Genomic DNA, 26015 nt, shown 5'->3' on the forward strand with positions numbered 1-26015 from the left:
GAATTGACCAGGAAAGGGAGAAAACACTTAGAAAAATGCAAAGAAATAGAAATTTGTTGAATAAAACTTTGTTTCGTAAATTATTTTTAAAACCAGTGTCCAAAAAGTTATTTACTTTGGAATATTATACTACCATCAGAGCTAAGCCCCAGGAAACTGTAACTATTAATTCTAATTCTGATCCATGTTCCACTTGTACCTATACAAACCTAGACATGTCTGCTTGTGACACTTTTTGAACATCTGAAAACCATGGATGCTTTATTGCCTTTCTGCAAAAAATTATCAAAAGTAATGTCTTGTTAAATGAATATACGAAATTAGTAACAAAAGTTTAGTTGCAGGCTGCAGAATGGAATTGATTAAACTCTTCCACTTTGTTATAAATCTTGGACAAGATACTTAAAAACTCTAAAAAATAATATAATAACAGTGGTATTTACCTAATGCATAGTGATTGGTAAAAATTTGATGAGTAAAATATAAAAAGGGCATATATCTAAAACAATTACTCACTCTTATTAGCAAATGCATGATATTGGGTATGCATGTTTACAAGAGCAAATAAAAAATCAGTTAAGACCAGAGTGATAGCACTGTGGTAAGGTATTTGCCTTGCACTGGGTTGATCCAGTACGAACCTGGGTTCTATCCCTAGTATCTCATATGGTCTCATGAGCCCCAGGAGTAAACCCTGAGAACTGCTGGGTGTGGCCCAAAAAACAAACAAAAAAAAAGAGAGTGAATTGATGACAAATTTGGGATTCTTATGTACATGGAACCATATGCGAATTGTTCTTTCATTTGAAGTCTAGTGTTGTAATTATTAACATAATTTTTATTATTCTAAAATCGCACATGCCATTAACAGACATTCTGATATCTATTTCCCCTATTAACTTAGAACTATATAAATCCCTATAAATGCATATGCACATGCATTAAAGCCCAGCCAATTACACTTCATGGTGACACCAAGGTCACACACAGTCCTGCCCTCTATCTACTTTCTTGACATGCAAAACTATATAAAAACTATGTCTAACACAAAATATGGTGGCTATGGTAATACATAAACTAAATAATGACTATGTAGAGTCATTTGGTGGTGGATCTTGTCTTTCATATGCTGAATTATATACCTCAGTTGTTTATTTTATCTCTAGATTACACACAATACTAACTTGATTTCTGACATTTTGGAATGAGAAATTATTTTATCACTTAACTTTTTGCTTTCTTGTATTTCAGATTTCTGTGTATAAGAAAAATATCTAGTCTGAACCACAGTATTTTGCAAATAAGCATGTTATCAGTACTGTGCTAAGAGTTCATTGGCTCATACTTTCTCTTTTATACAGCATTTTTCACATTTTATTTATATATTTCCTTTAAGGAAATTGTCCCATAAGAATCCGCATAATGAAATAAAAATAGCTCTCTGCATATGATAAAGATAATATTCAAATTGTGATACATAAAATTATATAATTCTCACCGTGGCATTATTAACACAATAGATTTACTTACAAAATTTTGTACTCTTCAATGATAGTTGATTTTTCTAACATAGGTTGGATTCTTGCCCCAAGTTTTGTGCTTCCCAGCTCAATCTTCATCTTGGATTATGGGCGCTTGTATCTAGCTTGCAGCTACCATTCAGCCACAACATCACAAAACCTGAAATCTTGGTGAGCTCAAGTCAATTAAAATACTCTGAGAGCTTTTGCCTTCACCACCTGCTATTTGAAGGGCCCTGCACAAAGCATCTCATGACAATTAGTTTTATAAAAAGTGCCATTTACCACCATTTGTCCCCTTGCTAGCAGCAGGAGAGCTCTCTGATAACTTAACCCAGGCAGTTACAGATATTTTTGCTGCCAACTGTTAGGAAAGACTCGTGCTGCTTTGGCTTCATTTCTGAACTGGCAAGCACATCTAAAGTTCAGCTCTTCAACCATATTTAGACGTGGACACTTTTCAAAGCAGTTACTAGGCTCGGGCCTAGGAAAGAAGTGAGGTGTGAAGAAAAGTAAAACCCAAATACATGTACCTGCTGTAGCTGGAAGTCTAATTGAAAGTGCGTCTTTATTAATAAAATGTATGATTCGTATTTACTATAACCATATGCCCCAATTATACTTTAAAATGAAAGCCAGTGTAAATATTGCCTTAGTACATCCATTTCATGGCATCATTTGGGCGATTTTATGAAATTGACTCACAAATTTTTACATTCTTTATAACAACATGTGATTTCACTTAAGCTAAAAGAAAATGTAATGAAATTCTAAAGTATGTGTTAGAGTGTCGTTCAATTATACACACATAAAACAGAAACCAAGACAGAGATGAAAGTCCAAATAAAATTTGAACTACTTTGCTATGACAATAAAACTGAAGTCCAGAAAGTACAATTTCTAAATACTTACCAAAGGGGAACAGATGCCATACTGGACTGCTGTGTGTAGATGTAAGATAAGCTTTAAATTTCAGTCCTGAAAGGAAACTGATAAAGGCTTGTAAAGCCAGATTTCTCAAATGTATAATAATATGTAATTTTATATGTTGCCTCTAAGAATTATAGAAAAACATGAAAAAATTGACTGCATCATGTACTTTAATTATAGAACATTTAATATTATTATTATTATTATTATTATTATTATTATTATTATTATTGTTTTTGGGTCACACCCAGCAGTGCTCAGAGGTTACTCTTGGCTCTATACTCAGTAATCACTCCTGGCAGGCTCGGGAAACCATGTGGGATGGCAGGATTCTAACCACCAGCCTTCTGCATGCAAGGCAAACACATTACCTCCATGCTATCTCTCCAGCCCCATTAATTCTATTTTTTATGAAAAATACAAAAGTCGGTACTGGATAAACAGTTACAGATAACCTTTTTAATGTAATTTTAATAATATCTTTATTTAAAATCGTCATTACAAACATGATTGTAGTTAGCTAACAGTCATAAAAAACATCCCCTTCACCAGTGCAACTTTCCCATCACCAATGCCCCCATACTCTTATTGGATCTTATTAGATCCAAATGTCATTAAATATACTGAAATTATAATAATTCACAACAGATATAGGTGAAAGAGACAGTAATAACAGTGATTATAGATATGGTATCAGCAAAGCTTTTATGGTTTAACCTTGACATATACGATTACCACCACAGATATTTTAAGCACATTAAGGTAAATTGTGCATATATCATACAAGTGTGATGATAGTTGAATTATTTATGTTCCAATTTACCATTTATGAGTTGGAATGTGTCAGAAGGTACATATGAATATACACAGTTTTTCTTATTTCCACTTTACATTATAATTACTAAAATGATTTGAGTATTCAAGGAAATGCCTTTCTGGTGAAGGTAATGAAAACACCTAAAAATAACACATTGTGATTCAAGTGTGCTGTTCTATATGTGCTCATGACCAACTCCTTGTACAAAGTAAACTTTTACTTTTGCTTTATACTATTTCCTTTAAAATAAACTGCAAGTATGGGTTGAAAATATGAACAGGGGTTAAATCATTTGCTTTGCATTAGGCTAAGCTTGGTTTGATCCTTTGCACTGCATATAATTTTCAGGAGACTCTCAGAATGATTCCTGAACACAGAGTTAGGAATAAGCCCTGAGGACAACCAGGTGCATCGCCAAAACAAAGCAAACAGAACCATAAATAAAAGAAAGAAGTCTTAGTTGGGAATAACTTGAATTTGGATAGAAGTATAAATATTCTCATCTTGACTATGTCTAGAATAAAGTATTTTAAGAAAGAAATTTAAGTCTAATATTGACCAAATAAAACCTGGAACCTTTTATTGAGCAACTGATTCCTTTAACTGGAGTGAGACAGCTAAAACTGGTTATATATTATGGTTACATTTACTTTACGTTAAGTAAAAAAACTATAGATACCTATATAACCAAATCTGCTATTATATACTTAAAAACAGTTTGATTTGAAACACAACCTGTTAACTTCTATTGATTAAATTTGATATTGAAAAGTAATGGAAGTAATCCAGGTTTTGGGTGGGTGTCTCAAATATATAAAAGGGCAATTTTGAAGTGACAGCCGAGGAGCCCAGTGCTGCTGTTCCCGATGAGATACCCCCTCTTGAGGGTGACGAAGATGCATCTCGCATGAAATAAGTAGATTAGAAGTTTCTACCTGCAGATAGTGCCGCCCTCTGTATAGTATCCCAATCTCCCCCTAGCAGTCCTGAGTGGTTCTTAGCCACTGGCTCTAGAGGTTTTTTTTTTTCCACCCCTGTCCTTTCATAAGCCAGGATGGGGGAAGGTCTCGAGCTTCTTCCCTTCCAAATTTGACTACAGGTTTGAATGTTGTGTATTGTGTTTTTGTTTATTTTGTTCTGAAATTAAAGTATGCGAAATAAAGATGAAAAAAAAAGAAAAGATAAAAAGAAAAAAGGGCAATTTTTCATCCCTTTATTTATAGATTGAGAAAATAAGGTTTCTTTGGATTTTTATGGAATCTAAATTCAGTGAATATTAAATACCATATTTTCTGGCCTATAAGAAGAATGGGTGTATAAGACAACCCTCTAGTTTTCCTGTTAAAATATAGGGTTTGGGCTATATTTGCTGTATAAAATTACCTCTCTTTTAATGGACACCAAATGAAAATTAAAAAACATAAGAGAAAATCAATAAAACTCTCAAAGGTTAGTAGTATATGTTTAATAAAGCTAGACTTTGGAGTGCCAGCAATCATTTTACATTTGTCATTTGTAGTGAGTGACTGTGATATTTTAATTACTATCTCCATTGAGAGCAGGGAGAGGGGGCTCCTCCAAGAGCAGCTGGCTGGGGTGCAGTGATTAATAGGACAGCTAGAGGGAGACAGAACACCTCCTCTGTTTACCATAAAAGCTGAACAGAGGACTAAGCACCAGAAAGCTGCATAGCTGGAGGCTGGATGGGATACAGCTCTCAGTAACTCGGCTCCTTTGTGTGCTCTGAAAGATTTATCAGGACAGGCAGAGGACTGAGTGATGATACCAGGCAGATGGATGAAATGCGGCCGTAAGAGGGGGGTGAATCACTAGTCCCTGAAGCTGGAGTTTCAGCATGCCATATACCTGCATATAAGACGACCCCCAAATTTTAAGAAGTTTTTCATAGGTTAAAAAGTTGTCTTTGGCCAGAGTCGTGGCGCAGATTGGAAAGGCATTTGCCTTGCTGGCGCTAGCCTAGGACAGACCATGGTTCCATCCCCCGCCATCCATATGGTACCCTGAGTTGCCAGGAGCGATTGCTGAGCATGTAGCCAGGAGTAACTCCTGAGAGTCACCGGGTGTGGCCCAAAAAACAAAAACAAACAAGTCATCTTATATGCCAAAAAATATGGTATATAGCTCACTTTTTTCACTGAGTAATAGCAAGTTCAAAAATAATACAGATTGGAGGGGTCATGATAGATGATTAAGAGGGAGACTGTACAACACTGTCCTACAACAAAATCTATACCAAATATTGGCTGGAAAGATAAGTGCTGTCAGAGTTACAACAGAAAATCACAGGATCCAATCAGCTCCCCAGGAGAGGAGCACAAAGTGGGACCATTAGTAACAGTGTAGAGTGCAAGTGACTGGCTTCACATTTACTCTCAGTGAGTCCAGGAAATAGACTTCAGTTATGAGCATCTAAGGTGTTTGAAAATGGGAGTATAAAAACTCTCCAATGCCTAGCTTTGTTTTTATAACCACTGAAAAGAAAATCAATTAATGTAGAGATGGGTTAGAGCTTCAGCAGACATTGCCTTGTTGCTACTACTGTATTACTAAGAGAAGTCTTATAAGACCTATGGTCACAGGTAAACAGTAGAGCAACATATCCTGCTCATGCAGGTCAATGAAATGAGTCTTACTTGATCCCATGTGGTTGACTTTGGAACAGGTTAAACTCGCAAAGCATTTTCAATCCTCAAGGAAGATGTCCAGACCTATCAAACATAGTATAATAAAGGGTAGTTTGCTTAGTTCCCCAAGGTTTATTGAATCTAGCTTACAAAGCAATTCTTGGTCCCTTGATCAATGTCACTCTAGAATTTCAATGCGGGTCTAGAGGTACCTTTGGCTTATAGAAAACTAACACCACAAGAAATCCAATTGACCTGTTCAAGCATATCAGACCTATCACAAGGTGACAGTAACTGGATCCCCTAGTCATATTTTAGACCTGATTAAATTTACCGCACTGGACTTCTAGGACACATGGAAATTGATTCATCAGGTGATAGCAAAGACTCACTCAAACAAGGTGCTACAGGCTTATCCAATTAAGTTCAACATCATACACCAGGTCCCTACACTGATCTACCTAATTTTGACTCTACAGTTGTAGCTAGATGATGGAAATTACTAATTCCATCAGGGGCCTCAATCTCGCGGCCCACGGGCCACAAATGGCCCTAAGTACATTTTGTGGCCCTGCCCTAGGGGAATCTTTTTATTTTGTTTTGTTTTAGTTTTTTGGGTTACATACCCTAATGTTCAAGGCTTACTACTGACTTTGCACTCAAGGATCACCCTGACTTTGCCTCCTGAGGCCCGCAGTTAAATTGAGTTTGAGACCCCTACATAGTAGCTACAATGATTAGCTCCTTAAACAGCTTTCACTGATTATACATTACTATATTCCCTATTCACTGTTCAGAAAAAATTTCACCAAATGCCATCTACCACAGCAATGTAGTATCTGCATGACATTTGTGACCACAAACATTGTGGTATTCTAATTCACAAATACTCAGAGCAACAGACACCAACTAGATTTTGTCAGTAAGATTATTTGCAAATGCACATACAATTCCTGTGGCCTAGCCATTAACCAGATATAAAGAGAAAAAGGAGAAATTCAACCTCAGCAAAAGATGTGATCAGAATTCCTGGAGGTCCTTCAGTATATCAGAACTTTCTAAACTACTCAAGGAGGACTCATGACCATAATTAATTTTGATATTCCATGGGAAGAAGTAATTAGAACTATTATAAACTTTGAATCAATGTCCCCAAACAGAAATTAATAAACTCAGGAGTAGATTATTAGAATTTAAACAAACAAGAATAGGGCATAGTAGAAGAATGGATGAAACTCAAAGCAGAATCAGTGGCCTTGATGATAAAGCAGGGAAAACATTATAAAGGAAGATAAAATAAGGAAAATAATTTTTAAAAATGAAGAAGTTATTACAGATTTAGGAACAACATTAAGGATAATAACAATTGCATCATAGAGGCTTGACAAGGGAAGAAAAGAGAAAGGGAATGAATGGCATGTTAAAGAGGAAGTTGTCAAGAATTTCATCAATAGAAGAGGGAGAATATATACTTTGGCCTGGAAGTCCAGTGTTCCAAACAAAATAAATCCAAATAGAAGAACATTATGAGATAATGTTATTAAAATGGCAAGGACAAAAAAAAGAGAAAATGTTGTAGTATCCCTAACAGGAGTGAGAAAAAGGCCAATTCATAGTTGAAATGACCACTACAAGAATTTATTAGATTTTTTTAATAAAATTCTACTGACTAGAAGGTTACCAGCTGGTACATTCAAGAAACTAAAAGTAAATAAACTCAGCTCAGGAATCCTCCTTCTACCATATTATCACTCAGCTTTGAAGGAGCAATAAAATATGTTCTGGCAAATGCTTCTAATGCATCTAAACCAGCTCTGTAAATAATGCTAAATGTTCTCTAAAAGGCAAGGCTAAGGTCAACAGAACCTAAAATCTGTTATGCAAAATGAGACTTATTTTATAGGGAGATAGAATAGGAGTGGAGTATTCTGAAACATTGTTGAGGAAAGCAGACACACTGGAGAAGAGGATAGCATGAGATTATTATATAATAAAATATAGTTTATTTTATATAAAAATAAAACCGTATATATTAGCAGCGTTATAAATTTTGGTCACTAAATTATATAAATAAAAATTTAAAAGGCAGGGAGGGACTTCAGAGCATAAAAACCGGCTAACCTTTGCAAAAGCTGGCTCCCTGTGTGTGACACCAGGCGGGGAAAATCCGCGAAAGTACACCGGCCCAGTGGGGCTCAGCTGTGAAAGACTGTGAGTGTGACCTGTCTATGTCTGTCTACTGTCCTCTTGCGTGAAACTCTTGCGAGTGGGGCAAAAAGAGCCTCCAGAAACCTCGCTCGCCCAGACGCCATTTTCAGGGAGGGACTTCAGAGCATAAAAACCGGCTAACCTTTGCAAAAGCTGGCTCCCTGTGTGTGACACCAGGCGGGGAAAATCCGCAAAAGTACACCGGCCCAGTGGGGCTCAGCTGTGAAAGACTGTGAGTGTGACCTGTCTATGTCTGTCTACTGTCCTCTTGCGTGAAACTCTTGCGAGTGGGGCAAAAAGAGGCTCAGAGGAGCACGGCTGCTCCGCTTCGCTACGCGGCGTGCACTCTTTCTAAGGAAAGAACTCCATTGCAACAAGAAGGAAAAATCACACTAAGAACGGCGCTATATCACAGAAGCAAACATTTCTCTCTGGACTGTCTTCTCTGTTGCATGCTCGGGCCTAAGATTTGACCCAGTGTGAGGCTTCATCCATGGAGGACTCCCCTCGCTTAGAGGCAAGTCAGCCCATCCAGAAAGGGAGGAGCCAGAGGAGTGTGCTGCCTACATCATATAGACAATGAATACCACCACAACACGTAGAAAAACCCATAATACAAGTGTGACAATGGGGAAACAACGCAGGTCAGCATCAGACATAGAGAATGAAGATGACAATTCTGAGGACCAGATAATGACTGAACAACTAATCAACCTCTCAGATAAGGACTTTAGACTAGCAATATGGAAGGTGCTCAACAGACTCCAAGAAACCATGGATCGAGTTGAACAGAACACTAATAAGAACCAAGAAAATATGAAGGCAGAAATGACAAAACTCCAAACTGAAATAACATGTCAACTAACAGGACTGAAAAAGTCAGTAAACGAAGTGAATGACAAAATGGATAAGCTCTGGGACAGGGTATCAGAAGCTGAGAATAGATTTGGTGCTGTGGAAGATGAGATACATAACAATTCCATACAGCAGGAGAGATTGGACAAAAAACTTAAAGCAAATGAGCAGACAATGGAAAAATTAGTCAAAGAATGGGAACAGACGAAAATAGAAGTCTATGATAAGATCAACAGAAACAACTTAAGAATCATTGGAGTCCCAGAGACCCAGGAAGAAAATTCCCAGGAAGAATCAATGGTCAAGAACATCATTAAAGAGAAACTTCCAGAGCTAAAGAATATATGTGATCAAATCCTGCATGCCCGAAGAGTACCAACCAAAAGAGACCCCAGAAAAACCACCCCAAGACACATCCTAGTCACAATGACAAATCCCACAGATAGAGACAGAATTCTGAAAACAGCAAGATCAAAAGGGGAAATCATGTTCAAGCAAGCTTCCCTGAGATTTACAGCAGACCTGTCACCAGAAACGCTCAATGCCAGAAAGCAGTGGTGGGATATTGTGACAAGACTGAATGAAATGAATTCTTCACCCAGAATACTATACCCAGCAAAACTCACTTTCCGGTTTGATGGAAGAATACATGGTTTCACAGACAAAAAACAGCTCAGAAACTTCACAGACACAAAACCAGTCTTAAGAGAAAAACTGAAAGACCTAATCTAAGACAAGACTACCCAAAAGACACACCAAATTTTGAAATAAAGATGGCGTTAAATCCCAGGACAATTCTTTCTCTCAACGTCAATGGACTAAATGCACCAGTTAAGAGACACAGAGTGGCTAAATGGATCAAAAAACTCAATCCAACCTTCTGCTGCCTACAAGAAACGCACCTGAATAGTCAGAACAAACATAGACTCAAAATAAAAGGCTGGAGAAAAGTTATCCAAGCAAACAACACCCATAAAAAAGCTGGAGTGGCCATACTAATATCAGATAATGCAAACTTTATACTCAGGAAGGTTGTAAGGGACAAAGACGGACATTTTATATTAATCAAGGGGTACGTAGAGCAGGAAGAATTCACTCTCCTAAACATATATGCACCGAATGAGGGGCCAGCAAAATATTTAATACAACTGTTGACAAATCTGAAAAATAATATTAACAACAACACAATAATTGTGGGGGACCTTAACACGGCTTTGTCAACACTGCACAGGTCAACCAGACTGAAACCCAACAAGAATATACTAGACCTGAGGAGAGAAATGGAAGAAAGAGGCCTAGTGGATATATATAGGACACTCCATCCCCAGAAACCTGGATACACATTCTTCTCCAATGTACATGGGACATTCTCCAGGATAGACTACATGCTGGCACATAAAACATACCTCCATAAGATCAAGAGGGTAGAAATTTTGCAGACTACCTTCGCTGACCACAAGGCTCTGAAATTATTTGTGAACTCCAAAGGGACTCAGAAGAAACACTTTAACACCTGGAAGTTAAACAGCCTCATGCTCAATAACCAGTGGGTCCGAGATGAAATCAAGAAGGAAATCAAAAGGTTCCTGGAAAAAAATGACAATAAAGACACAAACTATCAGAACTTATGGGACACAGCAAAAGCAGTACTGAGAGGAAAATTTATAGCTTTGCAAGCACACATCAGGAAGGAAGAAGGAGCTTACCTGAGTAGCTTAATGACACAGCTAATAGAACTAGAAAATGCTCAACAAAAGGACCCAAGAATAGGAAGACAGAAGGAAATAACAAAGCTGAGAGCAGAAATCAACGAAGTGGAAACTCAAAAAACAATCCGAAAGATCAACGAAAGCAGAAGTTGGTTCTTTGAAAAAATAAACAAGATTGATAGACCACTGGCAAACCTAACAAAGAAAGAGAGAGAGAGAAACTTGATAACTCGTATCAGGAATGAAAAAGGAGAGATCACTACTGATATGACAGAGATTCAAAGGGTAATCAGAAACTACTTTGAAAAACTCTACGCCACTAAAAATGAGAACCTGGAAGAAATGGATAAATTCTTGGACTCTTATAATCTTCCACGGTTGAAGGAAGAGGATGTAGCATATCTAAACACCCCCATCACCATTGATGAAATTAAAACAGTAATCAAATGTCTGCCGAAAAACAAAAGCCCAGGTCCAGATGGATTCACTAATGAATTCTATCAAACTTTCCAAGAGGAACTACTGCCAATCTTGGCAAGACTCTTTCATGAAATTGAACAAACAGAAACACTTCCAAATAGCTTTTATGAAGCCAACATCACCTTGATACCTAAACCAGACAGAGACGCTACCAAAAAAGAAAATTACAGACCAATATCACTGATGAATGCAGATGCAAAGATCCTCAACAAAATCCTGGCAAATAGGATTCAATGCCTCGTTAAGAAGATCATCCACTACGATCAAGTAGGTTTCATCCCAGGAATGCAAGGCTGGTTTAACATCCGTAAATCTATCAACATAATACACAACATCAATAACAAGAAAAATAAAAACCACATGATCATATCAATAGATGCAGAGAAAGCATTTGATAAGGTCCAACACCCATTCTTGATCAAAACTCTCAGCAAGATGGGAATGGAGGGAACCTTTCTCAATATAGTGAAGGCCATCTACCACAAGCCAGTGGCAAATATTATCCTCAATGGAGAAAAACTGAAAGCCTTCCCTCTAAATTCTGGCACAAGACAAGGCTGTCCTCTCTCACCACTCCTATTCAACATAGCACTGGAAGTACTAGCTATAGCGATTAGGCAAGAAAAGGATATCAAGGGAATCCAGATAGGAAAGGAAGAAGTCAAGCTCTCACTGTTTGCAGATGACATGATACTCTACTTAGAAAACCCTAAAGACTCTATCAAAAAGCTTCTAGAAACAATAGACTCATATAGCAAGGTGGCAGGCTACAAAATTAACACACAAAAATCAATGGCCTTTCTATATACCAATAGTAATAAGGATGAAATGGACATTAAGAAAACAACCCCATTCACAATAGTACCACACAAACTCAAATATCTTGGAATCAACTTGACTAAATATGTGAAGGACCTATACAAAGAAAACTATAAAACTCTGCTCCAAGAAATAAGAGAGGACACACGGAAATGGAAACACATACCCTGCTCATGGATTGGCAGGATTAACATCATCAAAATGTCAATACTCCCCAAGGCATTATACAGATTTAATGCCATCCCTCTAAAGATACCCATGACATTCTTCAAAGAAGTGGATCAGACACTTTTGAAATTCATTTGGAACAATAAACACCCTCGAATAGCTAATGCAATCATTGGGAAAAAGTATATGGGAGGAATTACTTTCCCCAACTTTAAACTGTACTACAAAGCAACAGTTATCAAAACAGCATGGTATTGGAATAAGGATAGGTCCTCAGATCAGTGGAATAGGCTTGAATACTCAGAAAATGTTCCCCAGACATACAACCACCTAATTTTTGATAAAGGAGCAGGAAATCCTAAATGGAGCAGGGAAAGCCTCTTCAACAAGTGGTGTTGGCACAATTGGATAGCCACTTGCAAAAAATTAAACTTAGACCCCCAGCTAACATCATGTACAAAGGTAAAATCCAAATGGATTAAAGACCTCGATATCAGCCCCAAAACCATAAGATATATAGAACAGCACATAGGCAAAACACTACAGGACATTACAGGCATCTTCAAGGAGGAAACTGCACTCTCCAAGCAAGTGAAAGCAGAGATTAACAGATGGGAATATATTAAGCTGAGAAGCTTCTGCACCTCAAAGGAAATAGTGCCCAGGATACAAGAGCCACCCACTGAGTGGGAGAAACTATTCACCCAATACCCATCAGATAAGGGGCTAATCTCCAAAATATACAAGGCACTGACAGAACTTTCCAAGAAAAAAACATCTAACCCCATCAAAAAATGGGGAGAAGAAATGAACAGACACTTTGACAAAGAAGAAATACGCATGGCCAAAAGACACATGAAAAAATGTTCCACATCACTAATCATCAGGGAGATGCAAATCAAAACAACGATGAGATACCACCTCACACCCCAGAGAATGGCACACATCACAAAGAATGAGAATAAACAGTGTTGGCGGGGATGTGGAGAGAAAGGAACTCTTATCCACTGCTGGTGGGAATGCTGTCTAGTTCAACCTTTATGGAAAGCGATATGGAGATTCCTCCAAAAACTGGAAATCGAGCTCCCATACGATCCAGCTATACCACTCCTAGGAATATACCCTAGGAACACCAAAATACAATACAAAAACCCCTTCCTTACACCTATATTCATTGCAGCTCTATTTACCATAGCAAGACTCTGGAAACAACCAAGATGCCCTTCAACAGACGAATGGCTAAAGAAACTGTGGTACATATACACAATGGAATATTATGCAGCTGTCAGGAGAGATGAAGTCATGAAATATTCCTATACATGGATGTACATGGAATCTATTATGCTGAGTGAAATAAGTCAGAGAGAGAGAGAAAAACGCAGAATGGTCTCACTCATCTATGGGTTTTAAGAAAAATGAAAGTCACCCTTGTAATAATAATTTTCAGACACAAAAGAAAAAAGAGCTGGAAGTTCCAGCTCACCTCAGGAAGCTCACCACAAAGAGTGATGAGTTTAGTTAGAGAAATAACTACATTTTGAACTGTCCTAATATTGAGAATGTATGAGGGAAATATAGAGCCTGTTTAGGGTACAGGCGGGGGTTGGGTGGGGAGGAGGGAGATTTGGGACTTGGGTGATGGGAATGTTGCACTGGTGATGGGTGGTGTTCCTTTTATGACTGAAACCCAAACACAATCATGTATGTAATCAAGGTTTTAAATAAAAAAAATTATGCATTAAAAAAAATTTAAAAGGCAAGGAGATATTACTAAGAAACAATATATATATATATATATATATATATATATATATATATGTAAAATGAGTGATTGAAGCAGAGTTATAAATGGAACACCCAGAAGAAAATTGAGACTAATCTGCTTTAAAGTTTAAAAGGAAAGGTTAGAACATCATACTAAAATGATATAGCCTTTTACAACTGAAACACACAGAGGAAATTAACAAGAAAAGACAAATAGAAGCCAAACACAATACACGAAGCAATGTCAAAGTGCAAATGGTAAAACTAAGCAAAAGTCAAGGAAACAAAGTAAAATTGAAAAAATAGTTATATAAAAATGCTAGCATATTCCCTTATGTCAATTATATCACTAAATGTCAATAAAGTAAATGCCCCTGAAAAAAAACATCGAGGGATAGATTAGATCTGGAAGCAAAATGAAAAAATATGCTGTTCCCTACATGAGATGGACTTGAGCTCTCATGTTAAACATAAACTCAGAGTACAAGGCTGGGTAATTATTATATAGGTAACTGGTAGATAAAAATGCTAAGGGTGACTATACTTAGATAAAAATAGAGTTGAAGTGAAATGAAATAGTATAGAAGGATTGGCATTATATATTGATTAAAGGATCACCAAGAGAATTTAACTCTGATTAACAGTTATGAACCAAATAAAGGTCAGCAACTTTATTAAAGCAATAAACCTTAGGAGAGACATAAACAGCAAAGAGATCGTAATAGATTTCACCACCTCTCTCACCCTTGAATGATCAAACGTATAGTATATTATAAAATAAGAAAACAACAGTCTAAGCTAGAACATTAGAAGAACTTCATCTAATATATGTTGTAGGTAGGAAAATAGGGAATCCCTGTTGATATTTTGGGGGAAAGCACTATCTGAAACCTGAACCAGATAGAAAGCTGCTTGGCCATTGATACAAAGGACATATCTATGGATCCAAGAAAGCCATTAAGATACAGAATTCTTGGAAGCCATTGAGATGCAGGTTCTGAGTGCAAGGAAGCTTCTGGAGAGGGAGAGTGGTTGGATCCCCTGGGAGAAGAGGTCCCACTGCTGGAACAAAGACCCCCCCCCATAGATTGCAACCAGCCTAGAAAAACAGACTGAAGGGCGCAGTTTTGAAAAGTATATAAAAAAATAACTTGTTCAGAGGAAAAGGGCACATGTGCTGCTGAAGCCCAAAAGCCCATGCTTCATGTGCACATGGGGCCTGTTCACTCACATTACCTGAACACATGCTATACACAGTTCCCTTTTGAGATGTGTAATTTTCTGCTTTAATATTGGGATGTGTATGTGTACATGCTTTCTCCTTTCTGTTGGAAGACTTTGTTCTTTTGGGTTTTAACTTACCTTTGTTTATATCCCATTATTTCCCAAGTAAACAAGACAGTGGACTTCAAAAGCCTAGGTAAAGTTTGACACTGACTTTCCTTTATTGAGAAGAGCAATTCCTCACTCCAGCCCTGGTCTTTTGCTCCCTTACAAATTAGGATGGCAGGAATCGCCTCCCACATTACGTAGCATAAGTGCATGTCAAACCCAGCTTGATGGCTGCCTCATGGAACTGGGATGACATGAGTGTTCATGCTGTAGAGGGGCTCAAATAAGATTTTCACCACTACTGAATCACCCAGGCACTTCCCGGGTTGATAGAGGTAGGAAGAGAGAAAACAGTAAATTTTTTATTCTTGAGGTTATTGCCATTCTCTCTCTATTTCAGCTCTGTCACCCATAAAGTATCCACCTGAAACAGACACAAGGTTATCACCCTGAACAAAAGACAAACAATTTTTCCAGCACATTATGCATTCTGAGACAAAAAGAATGTGCACATAAAAGTAAAAATATAAACCATATCAAGTTTCTTTTCAGACCATAAATTTATGAAGGTAGAAAATCTGATAAAAAAGAAAGCCAAAAGAAGTGGAACAGTTGGAGAATACACAGCATACTATTAAACAACTACTGGATGAAAAGCCAAATAAAAAATACATTGCCAGAGTATAGGGAGTTGGCTTTGATTAGGGTTGACCACAGTATACTGGCTGCCATTGTAGATGGTTCCTCATGCACCACCGTGAGCACAGTCAGAAATGCATCTCCCCTCTAAAAAAAAGAAACTCAAGAATTCTGGAAACTAATGAGAATGCATAGTAAGCTTTCAGAACCAATGGAACACAGTAAAAGCATTACTCAAAGGGAGGTTCATAACAATGTAGAAGTCGTAAAATTAAAAAGGCTCAAATAGATATCTTGGTATTAGATATTAACTAACTAAATGGAGAAAATTACAACCAAAGTAAGAAGATAGAAGGAAATAATAAAAGTTAGAATGGAAATATATCATAGAGAAATCAAGGAACTGATTAAAAAGGGGCAAAAAATAAACAAAGTGCTCATTTTCTGAAAATACATATAAGACTGACATAATTCTTGCTAATCTCATATAGAAAAAACAAAGAGAAGTCTAAAAGTTAAATCAGAAAAAGTAAGTGGAGAAATGTAAATAAATTCTACAGGAAGACAAAGGCTTGAAAAATTACAATGAAAGACCATGACATTATTCTAAGGAACCTAAGAATAATGGATAAAGGAAACTTACCTCAATGCAGTAAAGCTCATATATGCCAAAAGAAGTAGTGCTAACATAGGGAAGGAGGGAGAAAGCTTTTTGACCATTCCAAGAGTGCTGGGAAGCCAGCTAGCCCACCAAAGTCCCTGAAAGGCCTGGCCTTTGGTCCTTTGAACTCCAAGCAACAAAGTTACATTCAGAGAAGAGCCATTTTACCCTCAAGATACTCCCGAAAGAATGCCAATAAGTCTAGCTGGATTCTCAAAGGTCAGGAAAAATTTTAGCTATGCCTTGGAAGGTACCACTCACTATGCCACAAACACAAATCTAGATAACTACACTCAGTGTTGCACCAATATCTCCCAGTGAGGACCTACCTACACAAACTAACAAGCAGTCAGTCCCTCTAGGCCCTTCTTGACTCATTGCTAGGAACTCCAAGTCCCCAGAAGTTCTCTGCTAAACTTGGAATGACCCTGACCTGACATGACAAACTCAAAAGTAGTAAGCTGTACTCATAACTTCATCATATATCATTTGGAATATACACCGACATTCTAAATCTAGCCACTTATCTATTCAACAACACACAAATATATCTTTGTGGTGCATAAGTCATAATGATAAAGCAATGCAGATCCCCAACATTCTTAGAGAATAATGATAGTAGCCATAAAGACTCAACCAGTAATGGCATTTGATATAAACTTTAGAGAGGAAATGTTGAGGATATTAAAGAAGCTCAAAGATACAATGAGATAGACAGCCAATAAAACACAAGAGAGTATGAGATTCAAAATGAAAAATCTTCCAATAGAAACAGAGTGAGAGAATTGGGTAAGTGAAATGAAAAACTAATGGTCTGCTGAGCAGAATAATAGCAGCTGAGCACAAAATTCAATGAGCTGCAGGATGAGATGCAGAAATAGTCCAAAAAATAGCAGACGATGAAAAAAATACTCAAAGTAAATGAATTGCAGACAAGGAAAAGGGGGGATTGATTTAAGAGGAACAACTTAAGCATCGTTGGGGTCCAAGAGAGACAGGAAGGGTACCCAAATGAAAAATCAGCATTTTAGACTTACTTTGTTTGTGAAAGAGATGTATACCAAGCCATGAAAAATTATGGGCACAGTGGCCATATACCTTATATTCTCAAGTATAGCATAGTTTTTTTGGCATAAAATTTGTGACTCGGCTTTGTGACTTGGTTCATACAGGTTATGTGATTTCTCAGCAGAAAATCAAATACATGTAGTTTTCAGTCATCTTCTGCATTTTGAGGGAAGGTGCAGTGGTTCAGCTCAGTCCACAGTCATGGCTGAGCTGAAGAGGTAGGTGGCTGAACTGAACTGTATACCACTGAATTATTTAACCCACAATATTCTGAACTTTGTATGAGACCGACAGCAGTGATGATGATATCTGCGAACTTAGTGATGATGACTATGTCTATGCTGATGCCCTCACATAAGATACAGCTGAAGCTCTGTTTGGACATACAGAGAATGAAAAGGGAGAATTCAGTTCTGAAGAATTTAACCTTTTTGATTTAGCTTGATTATCTTTTAAGCTAGGGTTTTCTGCACTTTATTTAAAGTATTAAAATTAATGTTGCGAAAATCTATGCCGGCCCAGTGGGGCCCGACTGTGAGAAACTGTGAGTGCTGCCTGTGTGTGTTTGTCTCCTGTCCTGTCTTCTGAACCTCTTGGGAGTGGGCTGAAAAGGGCCCAGAAATTCGTTCTCCCAGAGGCTCCAGAAGAGCATGGCCGCTCCACTTCGCTAAGCAGCCTTGTGCTCTTTTTAAGGAAAGAATGCCATTTCAACAAGAAGAAAAAAATCACACTAAGAACTAAGCTGGATCACTGAAGCCCAGCATTTCTCCCCAGACTGTCTTCTCTGCTGCTTGCTCAGGCCTAAGATTTGATACTGTGTGAGGTTTCATCCATGGAAGGCTCCCCTTACTTGCAGGCAAGTCGACCCATCAGAAAGGGCAGAGCCAGAGGGGCGTGGCCGCACACATCATTTAGCCAGTGAATAAGACCACAACACATAGAAAAACCCACAATACAAGTGTGACAATGGGGAAACAACGCAGACCAGCATAAGACATAGAGAATGAAGATTACAATTCTGATGACAAGAAAAACGGCCAACCAACTAATCAATCTCTCAGATAAGAAGTTTAGAGAAAAAATACGGAAGATGCTCAAAGAACTCAAAGAAACCATGGATCAAGTTGAACAGAACACTAATAAGAACCAAAAAAATATGACGAAAGAAATCACAAAATTCCAAACTGAAATAACAGGTCAAATAACAGGCCTGAAACAACTCAGAAAACGAATTGAATGACAAAATGGATATGCTATCCAACAGGCTAACAGAAGCTGAGAATAGAATTGATGCTGTGGAAGATGAGATAAATAACAACTCCATACAGCAGGAGAGATTGGAAAAAAAAACTTAAAGCTAATGAACAGACAATGGAAAAATTAGTCAAAGAATGGAAACAGATGAAAATAGAAGTTTATGATAAGCTCAAGAGAAACAACTTAAGTATCATTGGAGTCCCAGAGACCCAGGAAGAAAATTTCCAGGAAGAATGAATGGTCAAGAACATCATTAAAGAGAAACTTCCAGAGCTAAAGAATATATGTGATCAAATCCAGCATGCCTGAACAGTACCAACCAAAGGAGACCCCAGAAAAATACCCCAATGTAGTGTTACAGCCTTAAGATGGGCTTGGATGGTAGATGGAGGCCTTTGTTCTTAGGCCCCGGCCATGTGGCTCCATCCCCATTAACCGGTAAATCATTATCTTCAGGTGGTCACGGTGGGTATTAAATTCACTCACAGACAGGCTTCCAGAGAGATAACATCTTTATTGCCCTGGCCAACAGATGTGGCTGCTAACCATTTACGCATTAAACCCTGCATTCTCGCTTCTCCCTCAGCCTTAGCTCTCCATCCAGGTAAATGCCATTTTCTCTCCATCATGTCCAAAGACCAAAGGCACCTATCCCTTGGCCCGAAGACCTTATCTAACCTTCCCAAGACCACTCCCAGGAATGGGCTGGGTCTTGCAGGTAAGGTTACACTTAATATCTGCTTCCCAAGAGTCCTCCCAGGAATGGGTGGATATCAGGTAGATACACCTAAATCCAGGGTGGAGTCACATCTCCCCTTCTCTGAAATATAAATGAGCTTTTGTAATTCTACCCTGCCTTTAGCCAAAGGTGAGTAATATTTATAAAAGCAACAACATAATAAAGTGTAAATTAACATTCCAGCCCTTTTCAAAAACATAACATTTCTGCAAAATATACCATACACCTGTAACTTAAAATTATCTTAATGCTTTTTACCAAGCACTATCCCAGAACTATACTTTTAATACTATATAAACTATTTCTTGGGGAACTTTTGTTTCTATTAAACTTCCCTAAACACAAGAACTACAGCATAAATGCATAACATATATTTTAAAAACAGGCTCAATACATTAAAATACACAGTAGAACATTATACCAATGGAAAAATTAACTATGGAAAACAATAAAGCACATTAAATTGGCAAGAACATGACTTAAAGTTAGATGCAGGCGAATATAAATTAGATTGTTTATTTGGGCTTTACTGTTATTTCTCCACTTTTTAACTAATTTTTTACACCACTAACTAACTAAAACTTATACCATCACAAACTATGTGTAAAATATGTGACTACCCTTCACCTAAAACCATAAGTCCATACGCTGGTTTGTCCCATGCTGCTCTCACCACGTGGCTTTCTTCCATGGGTTTCAGCCCCTGCAGGCAGGTCCTTTTGTGCCATTTCACCTTTTTGGTCTGGAGGGCAGATCCCAGGCTTGCTGTTTCCCAAAGCAGAGCAGATCAGAGCAGAGCAGAGCTGAGCCGAGCTGAGCTGAGCCAGGCCAAGCCACACGTGTTGCCGCTTTTGGTCTGATTAGGAGCTTTTCCCTGCTTTTTTACCACAGGATGAGCGTTGTTTGCTGATCGCAGCTGCCTTTTGTCTCCTCCGGGTGGCACAGCCACTCCTCCTGCTGCCAAAGCCACTGCATCTTCTTGGCCACAGCTTCTTTGCAGGGCACTTCTGGATTTTCAGATTTCAAAGTGATTCAAACTAAAAGTCCAGTTGAAATTTCCAAAGTTGATACCCATTTTTTTAGGCTGAAGGTCATGATTCAGTAAATCAGTCCATTTATATAATCTTTTTCTTCCTGATACTTTTTCCAACGAAAGCCTTTTATCAGTCACTGAGGAGGCCAAAATCTTTGGAAAAAGGATTTTCAGCAAAAAAGTTTCAGTTTTGAGCAACGGATGGGGGTGATCCAAGTTTTCACCTTCCCTGTTTCAATTGCCTCCTGCCCCTAGAAGAGGTGTTGGCCATATTTGAAAATGGTTCCACATGGACAAACGCTTTGGGCTGACTCCATCTGAAAAGAGCCAAAATCATACAGAAGAGCAGAAATCTCACCATCATAGCTGTTTTCTTGGGTCGAGGATTCAGGTCAGAGTTCAGGCACCAATTGTAGTGTTACAGCCCTTAAGATATACTTGGATGGTGGATGGAGGTCTTTGTTCTTAGGGCCTAGCCATTTGGCTCCATCCCCCATTAACCGAAAGAGCATTATGTTCAGGTGGTTGCGGCGGGAATTGAACTCACTCACCGGAAGGCTAACAGAGAGATAATATATTTATTGCCCTTGCCAACAGATGTGGCTACTAACCATTTACGAATTCAGCCCTGCATTCTCGCTTCTCCCTCAGCCATAGCACTCCATCCAGGTAAATACCAATTCCTCTCCATCAGGGCCAAAGACCAAAGGCCCCTATCCCTTGGACCAAAGGCCTTATCTAAACTTCCCAAGGCCACTCCCAGGAATGCGAAGTGTCTTGCAGGTAAGGTTACACTTAATATCTGCTTCCAAAGAGCCCTCCCAGGAATGGGCTGGTCTCAGGTAGATACACCTAATCCAGGGTGGAGTCACACCCAAAGACACATCCTAGTCACAATGACAATTCCAACAGAGACAGAATTCTGAAAGCAGCAAGATCAAAAAGGGAAATTAAATTCTAGCGAACATCCTTGAGATTTACAGCAGACCTGTCACCAAAAACACTCAAGGCCAGAAAGCAGTGGTGGGGCATATTGACAAAACTCAATGAAATAAATGCTTTGCCAAGAATACTCTACCCAGAAAACTCACTTTCAGGTTTGACGGAAAAATACATGGTTTCACAGACAATAGCTCAGAAACTTTACAGACTCAAAACCAGTCTTAAGAGAAAAACAGAAAGACCTAATTTAAGACAAGACTGAACAAAAGGCACACCAAATTTCGATATAAAGATGGCATTAAATCCCAGGACAATTCTTTCTCTCAATGTCAATGGACTAAATGCACCAGTTAAGAGACACAGAGTGGCAAAATGGATCAAAAAACTCAATCCAACATTCTGCTGCCTACAAGAAACTAACTGAATATTAAAAACAAATATTGACTCAAAATAAAAGGCTGGAGGAATTTTATCCAAGCAAACAACACCCATAAAAAAGCTGGCGTGGCCATACTAATATCAGATGAGGCAATCTTTATATTCAGGAAAGTTGCAAGGAACAAAGATGGACATTTTTTATTAATCAAGAGATATGTACCTCACGAAGAAATCACTCTCCTAAACATACATACAACGAATGAGGGGCCAGCAAAATATTTAATACAATTGCTGACAAATAAGAAAAATAATATTAATAAAAGCACAATAAATGTGGGGGACCTCAACACGGATTTGTCAAAACTGGATAGGTTAACCAGACTGAAACCCAACAAGAATATACTAGACCTGAGGAGAGAAATGGAAGAAAGAGGGCTAGTAGATATATATAGGAAACTCCATCCCAAGAAACCTGGATACACATTTTTCTTCAGTGTACATGGGACATTCCCCAATATAGACTACATGCTGGCACATAAAACATATGTCCATAATATCAAAAAGATAAAAATTTTGTAGGCTACCTTCGCTGACCACAAGACTCTAAAATTATATGTGAATTCAAAAGGAACATAGAAGAAAATGTTTAACACCTGGAAGTTAAACAGCCTCATACTGAATAAACAGTGGGTCTGAGATGAAATCAAAGAAGAAATCAAAATTTTTCCTGGAATCAAATGATAATAAAGACACAAACGATCAGAACTTATGGGACACAGCAAAAGCGGTACTGAGAGGAAAATTTATTGCTTTGCAAGCACACATCAGGAAAGAAGGAACCTAGCCTGAATAGCTTAATGATGTAGCTTATAGAATTAGAAAGTGCTCAACAAAAGGACCCAAAAATAGGGAGACAGAAGGAAATACCGAAGCTGAGAGCAGAAATCAACGAAGTGGAAACCCAAAAAACAATCCAAAAGATAAAAGAAAGCAGAAGTTGGTTCTTCAAAAAATAAACAAGATTGATAGAACACTGCCAAAACAAACAGAGAAAGAGAGAGAGAAAAACTTGATCACTTGAATTAGGAATGAAAAAGGAGAGAGCACTACAGATATGGCAGAGATTCAAAGGGTAATCAGAAACTACTTTGAGAAACTCTATGACACTAAAAATGAGAACCTGGAAGAAATGGATAAATTCGTGGACTCTTATAGTCTTCCATGGTTGAATGAAGATGATATAGCATATATAAACAACCCCATCGTTATTGAGGAAATTAAAATGGTAATCAAATATCTGCCTCAAAAAAAAAGCCCAGGCCCTAGATGGATTCACTAATGAATTCTTTCAAACTTTCCAAGAGAAACTACTACGTATCCTTGCAAGACTCTTTCATGGAATCGAAAAAATGGGAAAACTTCCAAATAGCTTTTATGAAGCCAACATCACCTTGATACCTAAATCAGACAGAGATGCTATGAAAAAACAAAATTTCAGACCAATGTCACTGATCAATGCAGATGCAAAGATCCTCAACAAAATCCTGGCAAATGGGATACAATGCCTCATTAAGATCATCAAATATGATTAAGTAGGTTTCATCCCAGGAATGCAAGGATGGTTTAATATCCTTAAATCTATCAACATAATACACAACATCAACAAGAAAAATAAAAACCACATGACCATATCAATAGATGCAGAGAAAGCATTTGATAAGGTCCAACACCCATACTTGATCAAAACTCTCAGCAAGATGGGAATAAAAGGAACCTCTCTCAATATAGTTAAGGCCATCTACCACAAGCCAGTGGCAAATATTATCCTCTATGGAGAAAAACAAAGAGCCTTTCCTGTAAATTCTGGCACAACACAAGGCTGTCCTCTCTCACCAATCCTATTCAACATAGCAATGGAAGTACTCGCTATAGCGATTAGGGAAGAAAGAGATATCAAGGGAACTCAGAATTAAAAGGAAGAAGTCAAGCTCTAGCTGTTTGCATATGACATGATACTCTACTTAGAAAACCCTAAAGACTCTACCAATAAGCTTCTCTAAACAATAGGCTCATTTAGCAATGTGGCAGGCTACATTATTAACATACAAAACCAACAGCCTTTCTATACACCAATAGTAATAAGGAAGAAATAGACATTAAGAAAGCAACCCCATTCACAATAGTGCCACACAAACTCAAATATCTTGGAATCAACTTGCCTAAAAATGTGAAGGACCTCTACAAAAAAAATTATAAAACTCTGCTCCAAAAAATAAGAGAGGACATGTGGAAATGGAAACACATACCCTGCTCATGGATTGGCAGGAATAATACCATCAAAATGGCAATACTTCCCAAAGATTTTACAGATTTAATGCAATCCCTCTAAAAATACATGTGACATTATTCAAAGAAGTGGATCAGGCACTTTTGAAATTCATGTGGAATAACAAACACCCTAGAATAGCTAAAGCAATCATTAGGAAAAAGAATATGGGAAGAATTACTTTCCCCAACTTTAAACTTTACTGCAAAGCAATAGCTATCAAAACAGCATGGTACTGGAATAAGGACAGGCCCTCAGATCAGCGGAATAGAATTGAATACTCAGAGAATGTTCCCCAGACATACAATTACCTAATTTTTGATAAAGGAACAAGAAATCCTAAATGGAGCAAGAAAGTCTCTTCAACAAGTGGTGTTGGCACAACTGGCTAGCCACTTGCAAAAAATTGAACTTAGACCCCCAGTTAACATCATGTAAGCAGGTAAAATCCAAATGGATCAAAGACCTCAATATCAGACCCAAAACCATAAGATATATAGAACAACACATAGGCAAAACACTCCAGGATATTGAGACTATAGGCATATTCAAGGAGGAAACTTCACTCTCCAAGCTAGTGAAAGCAGAGATTAACAGATGGGAATATATTAAGCTGAGAAGCTTCTGCACCTCAAAGGTAATAGCGCCCAGGATACAAGAGCCACCCACTGATTGGGAGAAACTACTCACCCAATACGCATCAGATAAGGGGCTAATCTCCAAAATATACAAGGCACTGACAGAACTTTACATGAAAAAAAAAAAACATCTAATCCCATCCAAAAATGGGGAGAAGAAATGGACAGACACTTTCACAAAAAAGAAATACAAATGACCAAAAGACACATGAAAAAATGCTCCATGACACTAATCATCAGGGAGATAAAAATCAAAGCAACTATGAGGTACCACCTCACACCCCAGAGATTGGCACACATCACAAAGAATGAGAACAAGCAGTGTTCGCCGGGATGTGGAGAGAAAGGAACTCTTATCCACTGCTGGTGGGAATGCCGTCTAGTTCAACCTTTATGGAAAGCGAAATGGAGATTCCTCCAAAAACTGAAAATCGAGCTCCCATACGATCCAGCTATACCACTCCTAGGAATATACCCTAGGAACACAAAAATAAAATACAAAAATCCCTTCCTTAAACCTATATTCATTGCAGCACTATTTACCATAGCAAGACTCTGGAAACAACCAAAATGCCCTTCAACAGACGGATAGCTATAGAAACTGTGGTGCATATACACAATGGAATATTATGCAGGTCTCAAGAGAGATGAAGTTATGAAATTTTCCTATACATGGATATACATGGAATTTATTATGCTGAGTGAAATAAATCAGAGAGAGAGAGAAAAACGCAGAATGTTCTCACTCATCTATGGGTTTTAAGAAAAATGAAAAACATTCTTGCAATAATAATTTTCAGACACAAAAGAGAGAAGGGCTGGAAGTTACAGCTCACCTCATGAAGCTCACCACCAACAGAGATGAGTTAGTTAGAGAAATAAGTAAGTTTTGAACTATACTAATAATGAGAATGTATGAGGGAAATAGAAAGCCTGTCTAGATTACAGGCAAGGGTTGGGTGGGGAGGAGGGAGATTTGGGACATTGGTGATGGGAATGTTGCACTGGTGATGGGTAGTGTTCTTTACATGACTGAAACCCAAACACAATCATTTACGTATTCAAGGTGTCTAAATAAAATATAAAA

Source organism: Suncus etruscus, chromosome X (genome assembly GCF_024139225.1).
Source record: "Suncus etruscus isolate mSunEtr1 chromosome X, mSunEtr1.pri.cur, whole genome shotgun sequence".
Classification (NCBI taxonomy): domain Eukaryota; kingdom Metazoa; phylum Chordata; class Mammalia; order Eulipotyphla; family Soricidae; genus Suncus; species Suncus etruscus.